The sequence below is a fragment of the Hyperoodon ampullatus genome, assembly GCF_949752795.1.
Source record: "Hyperoodon ampullatus genome assembly, chromosome: 10".
NCBI lineage: Eukaryota > Metazoa > Chordata > Mammalia > Artiodactyla > Ziphiidae > Hyperoodon > Hyperoodon ampullatus.
Window position 1 is genome coordinate 68,299,745 of NC_136923.1, and position 10,523 is coordinate 68,310,267.

The following is a 10,523-nucleotide window of genomic DNA, read 5'->3' on the forward strand; positions in this document are numbered from 1 at the left end:
ATGAGACCAATCAAAGGTTCTTCTGAGTGTAGAACCTGTGCAACTGTACAGGTCGCAGGGCCATGAAGGGGACTCTGATGGGGACAGTTCCCAACCAAGTACCATGAGGAAAGATGACAGAGGAAAGGAGAGAAGGAGATTGAGAGAATTTTTTTTTGAAGTTTTTATTTAAGTATAACAAACAGAAAAGTGAATGAATCCTGACTACATGGCTTGATGAATTTTCACAAAGGGAGTAAAGTGTAACCAGCACCCAGATTAAGAAGCAGAACATCACCAGCACCCTAGAAGCCCCCCTCCTGCTTCTCATACGTCCCACTATCCTGACTTCTAACACCTTAGATTATTTTTGCCTGTTTGGGGGCTTTATGTAAGTGGGAGTTAGATGGCATGTTTACTTTTATGTCTGGCCTTTTTCACTCTATTTCATGTTTGTGAGATGCAGCCATGCTCCTGTGTGCAGCTGTAGCTGTAAATTCTCAGACTGGTGACACCAAATGTCAGAGAGGATGTGGGGCAACCTGATCTCTCATGTACTGCTGGTGGTGGGAGTGGACCATGGTACAGCTACTTTGGAAAACTGAGTAGTAACATCTAGTAAAGCTGACCCAGCACCTCTACTCTTAGATACGTGCATAACAGAAATGCAGGCATGTGCTCCCCCAAAACAACATTAATAAGACTGCTTACATCAGCACTATTTGTAATAGCCAAAAACTCAAAAACTTGAAACTACTCAAATGCCCCAGAACAATAAGGTGAGTAAATAAATAAATGGTGGTATAGTCACAAAATGGATATTATTTCCCCCTGAGAGTCTGTATATTTGTTTGTTTAGAAAGACTATTTACCCTCTTATGTGGCCTGGGTGTGCAACACAGAAGATAAACTTGCTCTTGAGTGAAAATGCAGAGGAGTGGGTAGAAGAGAGGGCCCCAGTCTCAGGAGCCATCGGTAGAGTAGTTCTAAGTGACATATTTAAGAGAAGAAGAATTTTCACAAGAGACACTCACACCTGTCTATGTTTGGAGCCTCAATCCCCAGAAATCTGCCCGCAACCTGGCAAGAGAATTTGCGTTATGGAAATGGAGCACACGTGTCTTTGGTGACTCCCAGGAACAAAGAGCAAGAGTGACCCAGCAATCCCACTACTGAGCATATACCCTGAGAAAACCATAATTCAAAAAGAGACATGTACCAAAATGTTCATTGCAGCTCTATTTACAATAGCCAGGAGATGGAAACAACCTAAGTGTCCACCATCGGATGAATGGATAAAGAAGATGTGGCACATATATACAATGGAATATTACTCAGCCATAAAAGGAAACGAAATTGAGCTATTTGTAATGAGGTGGATAGACCTAGAGTCTGTCATACAGAGTGAAGTAAGTCAGAAAGAGAAAGACAAATACCGTATGCTAACACATATATATGGAATTTAAGAAAAAAAAATGTCATGAAGAACCTAGGGGTAAAACAGGAATAAAGACACAGACCTACTTGAGAATGGACTTGAGGATATGGGGAGGGGGAAGGGTAAGCTGTGACAAAGCGAGAGAGAGGCATGGACATATATACACTACCAAACGTAAGGTAGATAGCTAGTGGGAAGCAGCTGCATAGCACGGGGAGATCAGCTCGGTGCTTTGTGACCACCTGGAGGGGTGGGATAGGGAGGGTGGGAGGGAGGGAGACGCAAGAGGGAAGGGATATGGGAACAGATGTATATGTACAACTGATTCACTTTGTTATAAAGCAGAAACTAAAAAAAAAAAAAAAAAAAGAGTGTGAACCCACCCTCCTTCCCAGGGCCACACCCTCTACCGGGAATCAACCAATGCAAGGTCCACCCCCCATCTGTGTTTGGACTCCAACCCTCCAAGTTTCCTGGAGGGATGTCTTCTTCCTTCTCCTCGGTGAGACGTACCTGAAAGACTGTGACCTCACTCTTTCCCAAGCCAGGTAAAGACCAAGGACCAAAGTCCCCCAGCCAGAAGGTAGTCTCAGAATAGTCTTTTGGGGGAACTCCCTGGCAGTCCAGTGGTTAGGACTCAGTGCTTTCACTGCCAAGGGTCCCAGGGTTCAATCCCTGGTCAGGGAACTAAGATCCCATAAGCCGTGTGGCGTGGCCAAAAAAAAGTCTTTTGGTTCCTGTGCAAAATAACTGTGTTTAGGTCTTGTGCCTAAAGTACTCAGTGAATCTCAGTCTGCATTCACACTCCCCTATCTCAATGACTTTTTCTGTCTCCACAGTGGCTCCCAGAATCTCCCCTCCCTCAGTTGTTTCTGGGTCCCCACTGTAAGTGGGTGACTCAGGCGACTGTGATGATGGCCTGGCTTTGACATTTGTACTGCAGCCCCAGCTCCTTAGCCCAAGTGGGCATACTAAGAAATAGTAGGGGGCTTCCCTGGTGGTGCAGTGGTTGAGAGTCCGCCTGCCGATGCAGGGGTCACGGGTTCGTGCCCCGGTCTGGGAAGATCCCACATGCCGCAGAGCGGCTGGGCCCGTGAGCCATGGCCGCTGAGCCTGCGCGTCCGGAGCCTGTGCTCCGCAACGGAAGAGGCCACAACAGTGAGAGGCCCGTGTACCGAAAAAAAAAAAAAAAAAGAAATAGTAGGAACAACAACAGCCATTTGTGAAATGTTTATTATATGTCAGGCCCTTTACATGCATTATTTATTTTTACCCCATAATAGTGTTTATAAAGTAGATAGTGTTGTTTTACAGATCTGAAAAGTGATGATCAAAATGATAAAATAACTTTTTGCTCTATCTACTGTGAGAATGAAGACCATTCTCAGCAATCAGACTGTCGACATTCCAGAAAATGTCAACATTACTCTGAAGGGATGCACAGTTATTGTGAAGGGCCCCAGAGGTACCCTGCAGAGGGACTTCAATCACATCAACGTAGAACTCAGTCTCCTTGGAAAGAAAAAGAGGCTCCGGTTGACAAATGCTCGGGGATTAGAAGGGAACAGGTGACTGTTTGCACTATCTGTAGCCATGTACAGAGCATGATCAAGGGTGTTACACTGGGCTTCCATTGCAAGATGAGGTCTGTGTATGCTTCCTTCCCCATCAACGTTGTTATTCAGGAGAATGCTTCTCTTGTTGAAATCCGAAATTTTTGGGGTGAAAAATATATCCTCAGGATTCGGATGAGGCCAGGCGTTGCTTGTTCAGTATCTCAAGCCCAGAAAGATGCATTGATTCTTGAAGGAAACAACGTTGAACTTGTGTCAAACTTGGCTGCTTTGATTCAGCAAGCCACAACAGTTAAAAACAAGGATATCAGAAAATTTTTGGATGGTATCTATGTTTCTGAAAAAGAAACAGTTCAGCAGGCTGAAAAATAAGATCTGAGTGATCCAGCTACAGAAACCGCAAGAGGCCAGACTCTTTTGTGATATTTTAAAAATGAATAAAAGCTCTTTTGACTTGGGAAACAAACAAACAAACAAAACAAAACAAAATGATAAACTAAGATGCTTAAGGGACACTGCTAAATGGCCGATTAAAAAAACGTGTTAGTCAATCTCTAAAACATGTCATTAACCATGGGACCCCATTGTTCTGCACCTCAGTTTTCACAGCTGTACAATGGGAATGTCAACGAAAAAATTAACCAGTCTAAGGAAGAAATGGAAATTTTTATTCAAGCCAAATTGAGGATTATAACCTGGGAACAGCCACTCAGAAAGCTCTAGGGACTGTTCTGCCCATTAGAGGTCAAAGCACAGTTATATAAGGTTTTGAGACAGAGGGCTGTACATTAAGTGACGTATTATTGACAGGTGACACAAAGCGAGTCATGGTCATGGGTCATGGTGGCCCCTTACAAGATTAAGAAGGAATGTTATAGTTTAAGGAGTGGAGAAAGTTGCTCCTTATGGTTGAGCAGGTATTTCTGCCAGTGGGGAGGTTTGGTCGATGCATAATGCAGACACACAATGCACAGCAGAGGGGAGAGAGGCGGCCAAAGGACAAAGAAAATTATTTATGTTTAAATTTTCCTTGACTTGCCTTAGAATATGAAATTTTATTTCATCAGGAATAAATGATACTGACCATTCAGAATCACTGGGAAATTTCGAGGAGGCGATCCACATGAGCACTTAGCCTGGGGCACAGTACAGGCAGGGTTAGGTCTAGAGGAGCCCACAGTGGGGTCTCACCTGAGGGACTGGGGTCCACAACTCTCTCATGGAGCTTGCTCCAAGCCTAACAGTGTGAGTGAAGCCAGCTGGAATAATGCCCTGCACTCCTCTTTCCTGTGTCCTAAGGTAGACGTTGCCCCTCCTCCTATCTCCCCGTCCCGTCGCTCTGGCCAGGCTCTCCCACTCCCTATATCAAAAAAGAAAGCACTTGGTCAATAATGGCTTACACTAGGCTTTCTCACCGTGGCTCTATTGACATTTTGGATAATTATTTGTTGTGTGGACTGTCCTATGCATTGTGGAATATTTAGCACCATCCCTGGCCTTTACTCACTAGATGACAGAAGTAACCCCCTTCCCATAGTGAAAACCAAAAATGTCTCCAGACATTGCCAAAGGTCCCCTGTATGTCATCACCTCCAGCTGAGAACTTCTGGCTTACACAATAATAACATGCAATTATCTAATTCAACCAGGAGTCCCTGAAGGTAGGTGTAATTCCAGGTTTGGTGCAGCAGGTCGATGAAGCCAACAGGGACCAGCTTTATGCTGGTGTTCATCACCTCATGATCACAAGGTGGCTGCCACAGAACCCACTGTGCCATCATCACAATTCTATTCAAAGGCAGGCAAGAGGGGCAAAGTGGTGGTATCTTCTGTGGCTTCACCTTTAATCTGAAGAGTTTTCCCAGACACTTCTCAGCAGATCTCTCTTACGTTTTATTGGCCAAAACCGGTTATATGCCCACCCCTAGCTGCACAGGAGGCTGGGAAAATGACTAGGTGGCCAGAGAGAAGGGGGTTGGAAATGCGGTGGGCCCTCCATGATACGGCAGTATGGGCAGTCCTCGCACCTGCGGAAATTATTTTTTTGTCTGCTCTCCTCAATAAACTGTGAGCACCTTTAGGACGGAGCCCTCCTCAGGTTTTCCTCTGCATCCTCAGGACTTAGCCCAGTGCTCAGCACTACAAAGGTGCTCAGTCAATTCTTATTGAAAGAATGAATGAATGAATGAATGAATGAGTGGATGAGTGAATCAATCAATCAGTGATAACACTTTCTTCCTTCCTTGCTTAGATCACTAAGAGCCCTATATATCAGTTATTTATTCATATGCAAACTAAACTTGGTTTAACTACAAATAAGCCTATTATGCAAATGATAATGCAAACATCTCCCTGTTCCTCCAGCAACATGGTCTGATCCCTCTGGCCATTGGTCTTGCTGTTCTCTTACCCAGAACATTCTTCCTGTCACCTCCCCTCATCCATCTTCACATGGCCAGCTCCTTCTCACTCTGTAGGTCTCTGCTTGGACAGAAACACCTGTGAGAAGCTTTCCCTGAACTCCCCAGTTTGGCTTACAGGCCTCTGCTCTATCCGCCTGGACCGCCCCTTGCTGTCCCATCCTAGCACTTGTCACCCTGGGTTGTGACTGTCTCTCTAGCAGGACAGTAAACACCCATGGGGACCAGAATAGCACGTCCTTCACTAGTAGGTTCGCCATAAACTTTTGTTGATTGAATCATTTATACCAGGGGCTGACAATAAGGTCTTATGTAAAGGGACAGATGGTAAATAATTTCAGCTTTGTGGGCCATATTATCTCTGTTGCCACTATTCAACTCTGTGGCTGGAGCAAGAAAATAGCCATAGGTAACATGAAAACAAATAAGCTTAGCTGTATTCCAATAAAATTTTATTTATGGGCATTGAATTTGACTTTCATATTAGTTTCATGTCATGAAATATTATTTTTTAAATTTTATTTTATTTAGTTATTTATTTTTATGTAGCATGTTCTTATTAGTTATCTATTTTATGCATATTAGTGTATACATGTCAATCCCAATCTCCCAATTCATCACACCACCACCACCACCCCCGCTTTCCCCGCTTGGTGTCCATATGTTTGTTCTCTACATCTGCGTCTCTATTTCTGCCTTGCAAACTGGTTCATCTGTACCATTTTTCTAGATTTCACATATATGCGTTAATGTATGATATTTCTTTTTCTCTTTCTGACTTACTTCACTCTGTATGACAGTCTCTAGGTCCATCCACATCTCTACAAATGACCCAATGAAATACTATTCTTAAAAAAGTTTTTTTCAACCCTCTGAAAAATGTAACAACCATTCTCAAAGACTCTCAGGCCATACAAAAACAGGTGACAAAACATAGTTTACTGACCCTGATTAATACTGAGGGTCACATGCTTTGGGTTTTCCAAATCATTCTAGGGATGCAGCAGGATCACTTAGAGCAATAAATATAACAGTATTTCTTAATATCAAGAAGTAAATTAAAGCCCAGGACCAGATGGCTTCACAGGCGAATTCTATCAAACATTTAGAGAAAAGCTAACACCCATCCTTCTCAAACTCTTCCAAACAATATCAGAGGAAGGAACACTCCCAAGCTCATTCTACGAGGCCACCATCACCTTGATACCAAAACCAGGCAAGGATGTCACAAAGAAAGAAAACTACAGGCCAATATCACTGATGAACATAGATGCAAAAATCCTCAACAAAATACTAGCAAACAGAATGCAACAGCACATTAAAAGGATCATACACCATGATCAAGTGGGGTTTATTCCAGGAATGCAAGGATTCTTCAATATACGCAAATCAATCAATGTGATACACCATATTAACAAGTTGAAGGAGAAAAACCATATGATCATCTCAATAGATGCAGAGAAAGCTTTCGACAAAATTCAACACCCATTTATGATAAAAACCCTGCAGAAAGTAGGCATAGAGGGAACTTTCCTCAACATAATAAAGGCCATATATGACAAACCCACAGCCAACATTGTCCTCAATGGTGAAAAACTGAAACCATTTCCACTAAGATCAGGAACAAGACAAGGCTGCCCACTCTCACCACTCTTATTCAACATAGTTTTGGAAGTTTTAGCCACAGCAATCAGAGAAGAAAAGGAAATAAAAGGAATCCAAATTGGAAAAGAAGAAGTAAAGCTGTCACTGTTTGCAGATGACATGATACTATACATAGAGAATCCTAAAGTTGCTACCGAAAAACTACTAGAGCTAATCAATGAATTTGGTAAAGTAGCAGGATACAAAATTAATGCACAGAAATCTCTGGCATTCCTGTACACTAATGATGAAAAATCTGAAAATGAAATCAAGAAAACACTCCCATTTACCATTGCAACAAAAAGAATAAAATATCTAGGAATAAACCTACCTAAGGAGACAAAAGACCTGTATGCAGAAAATTATAAGACACTGATGAAAGAAATTAAAGATGATACAAATAGATGGAGAGATATACCATGCTCCTGCATTGGAAGAATCAATATTGTGAAAATGACTCTACTACCCAAAGCAATCTACAGATTCAATGCAATCCCTATCAAACTACCACTGGCATTTTTCACAGAACTAGAACAAAAAATTTCAAAATTTGTTTGGAAAAACAAAAGACCCCGAATAGCCAAAGCAATCTTGAGAACGAAAAACGGAGCTGGAGGAATCAGGCTCCTTGACTTCAGACTATACTACAAAGCTACAGTAATTAAGACAGTGTGGTACTGGCATAAAAACAGAAAGATAGATCAGTGGATCAGGATAGAAAGCCCAGAGATAAACCCACGCACATATGGCCAACTTATCTTTGATAAAGGAGGCAGGAATGTACAGTGGAGAAAGGACAGCCTCTTCAATAAGTGGTGCTGGGAAAACTGGACAGGGACATGTAAAAGTATGAGATTAGATCATTCCCTAACACCATACACAAAAATAAGCTCAAAATGGATTAAAGACCTAAATGTAAGGCCAGAAACTATCAAACTCTTAGAGGAAAACATAGGTAGAACACTCTATGACATAAATCACAGCAAGATCCTTTTGGACCCACCTCCTAGAGAAATGGAAATAAAAACAAAGATAAACAAATGGGACCTAATGAAACTTCAAAGCTTTTGCACAACAAAGGAAACCATAAACAAGACCAAAAGACAACCCTCAGAATGGGAGAAAATATTTGCAAATGAAGCAACTGACAAAGGATTAATCTCCAAAATTTATAAACAGCTCATGCAGCTCAATAGCAAAAAAACAAACAACCCAATCCAAAAATGGGCAGAAGACTTAAATAGGCATTTCTCCAAAGAAGATATACAGACTGCCAACAAACACATGAAAGAATGCTCAACATCATTAATCATTAGAGAAATGCAAATCAAAACTACAATGAGATATCATCTCACACCAGTCAGAATGGCCATCATCAAGAAATCTAGAAACAATAAGTGCTGGAGAGGGTGTGGAGAAAAGGGAACACTCTTGCACTGCTGGTGGGAATGTGAATTGGTACAGCCACTATGGAGAACAGTATGGAGGTTCCTTAAAAAACTAAAAATAGAACTACCATATGACCCAGCAATCCCACTACTAGGCATATACCCTGAGAAAACCATAAATCAAAAAGAGACATGTACCAAAATGTTCATTGCAGCTCTATTCACAATAGCCCGGAGCTGGAAACAACCTAAGTGTCCATCATCGGATGAATGGATAAAGAAGATGTGGCACATATATACAATGGAATATTACTCAGCCATAAAAAGAAACGAAACTGAGCTATTTGTAATGAGGTGGATAGACCTAGAGTCTGTCATACAGAGTGAAGTAAGTCAGAAAGAGAAAGACAAATACCGTATGCTAACACATATATATGGAATTAAAAAAAAAAAATGTCATGAAGAACCTAGGGGTAAAACGGGAATAAAGACACAGACCTACTTGAGAATGGACTTGAGGATATGGGGAGGGGGAAGGGTAAGCTGTGACAAAGGGAAAGAGAGGTATGGACATATATACACTACCAAACGTAAGGTAGATAGATAGTGGGAAGCAGCCGCAGAGCACAGGGAGATCAGCTCGGTGCTTTGTGACCACCTGGAGGGGTGGGATGGGGAGGGTGGGAGGGAGGGAGATGCACGAGGGAAGGGATGTGGGAACAGATGTATATGTATGACTGATTCACTTTGTTATAAAGCAGAAACTAATAAAAAAAAAAAAAAGAAGTAAATTAAACTTGAAAGTACACTAAGTGACTTAGCCATCCCATACTTAGACTGTATTTAAGAAATCCAAGATGATTTAAGATTAAGGAATTGTTACTATCAAGGAACCATGTCAATAGGTTTAAACAACTGCTTGACAATTTCTATATGCAATCCTAATGGGAATTTTTAAAACTAGGCATGGAAGGGTATTTCTTTTTTTGTGATAAAAATTATTTATCTTAAAAAATGTCCAAAATATTATTTAGATAAATGAAAGTAACCACTGGAAAAACTGAAAACAAAAATTGAGACCAGTTGCTCCAGGGATTGGAAGTGAGGGTAGTTTTCCTGCAATGCTAGGATTCTTCAACTGGGTTTCATGTATTACTATGATGTGTTGAATGTTAGTGAGGCTGTAGGGATACAGGAATTCCATGCTCTGCTGGGGGTGGGGGAGCATGTGGACTGGTGTAGCCATTCTGGACAACAATCAGGCAGTATTAGTGAAAACTGGTGTCCATATTCCCCAGGGACTAGCAATTCCTCTCCTAGCCATTCTCATACAGCTATTTAAGGGCACCTGAATAAGGGTGTCCATGGCAGCACTATTTGTGTTAGCAGGGAGTTGAAAGATCCTGGGAGAAGGACAGATAAAATGTAGTACATGTACACCCTGGGGAATTACTTACATATTAGAGGCAACTGATTGGATGAACACATAGCAATGCGGAAGTATCCTAGAGATGTAGTATTTACTGAAAAAAGGTAAGAAACAGAATGAGACGTACCAAATAACATTATGTAAATTAAAAATACAAACAGGCAAAACAACAATGCCAGGTTTGTAAGAACACGTGCAAAAAGATACACATTCAACAATAAACAGGGTTCTTTAGGAAGAGGAAGACATACATGGGATAAACACATATAGGCGTCCCAAAGAGAGTGCAAAAGGGATTGCCTTCCCAGGATCCAGAGCCATTCCCAAAGATAACCAAATAAAAAAAGACTTAGACAATTGCCCTGAGGGCTGGCCATAGACCCTAACTGCAAATGCATTGGAATCCACATTTCTGTCCAGCCACATCTAGTCATAAATGGGGTGCAACTGACATTTCTGTCTGGCCATAGTTTGGGATCCCCAACCTGATGATTGTCAAGCCAAGTTCTAAGGACACAAAATGAGACAAACAAGAAGGTAAAAGCTATCCCAGGAGAGAAAGGACCAATAACCAATGGATCTGGGTTTGGAAAGGCAGGGACAATATGAAATTTTATTTTTCTCCCTCGACTGGGTACTATAGACAGAGAT

The 10,523-nt window shown here is 41.7% G+C and overlaps 1 pseudogene across 1 annotated transcript; it reads left to right on the top strand.

Annotated features, from left to right (window-relative positions):
• The first annotated feature begins 2,788 nt into the window (after positions 1–2,788).
• LOC307058940 (large ribosomal subunit protein uL6-like) lies at positions 2,789–3,363 on the top strand (annotated as a pseudogene). The gene has a single exon. The product of its transcript is annotated as a large ribosomal subunit protein uL6-like (transcript).
• The last annotated feature ends 7,160 nt before the right edge of the window (positions 3,364–10,523 follow it).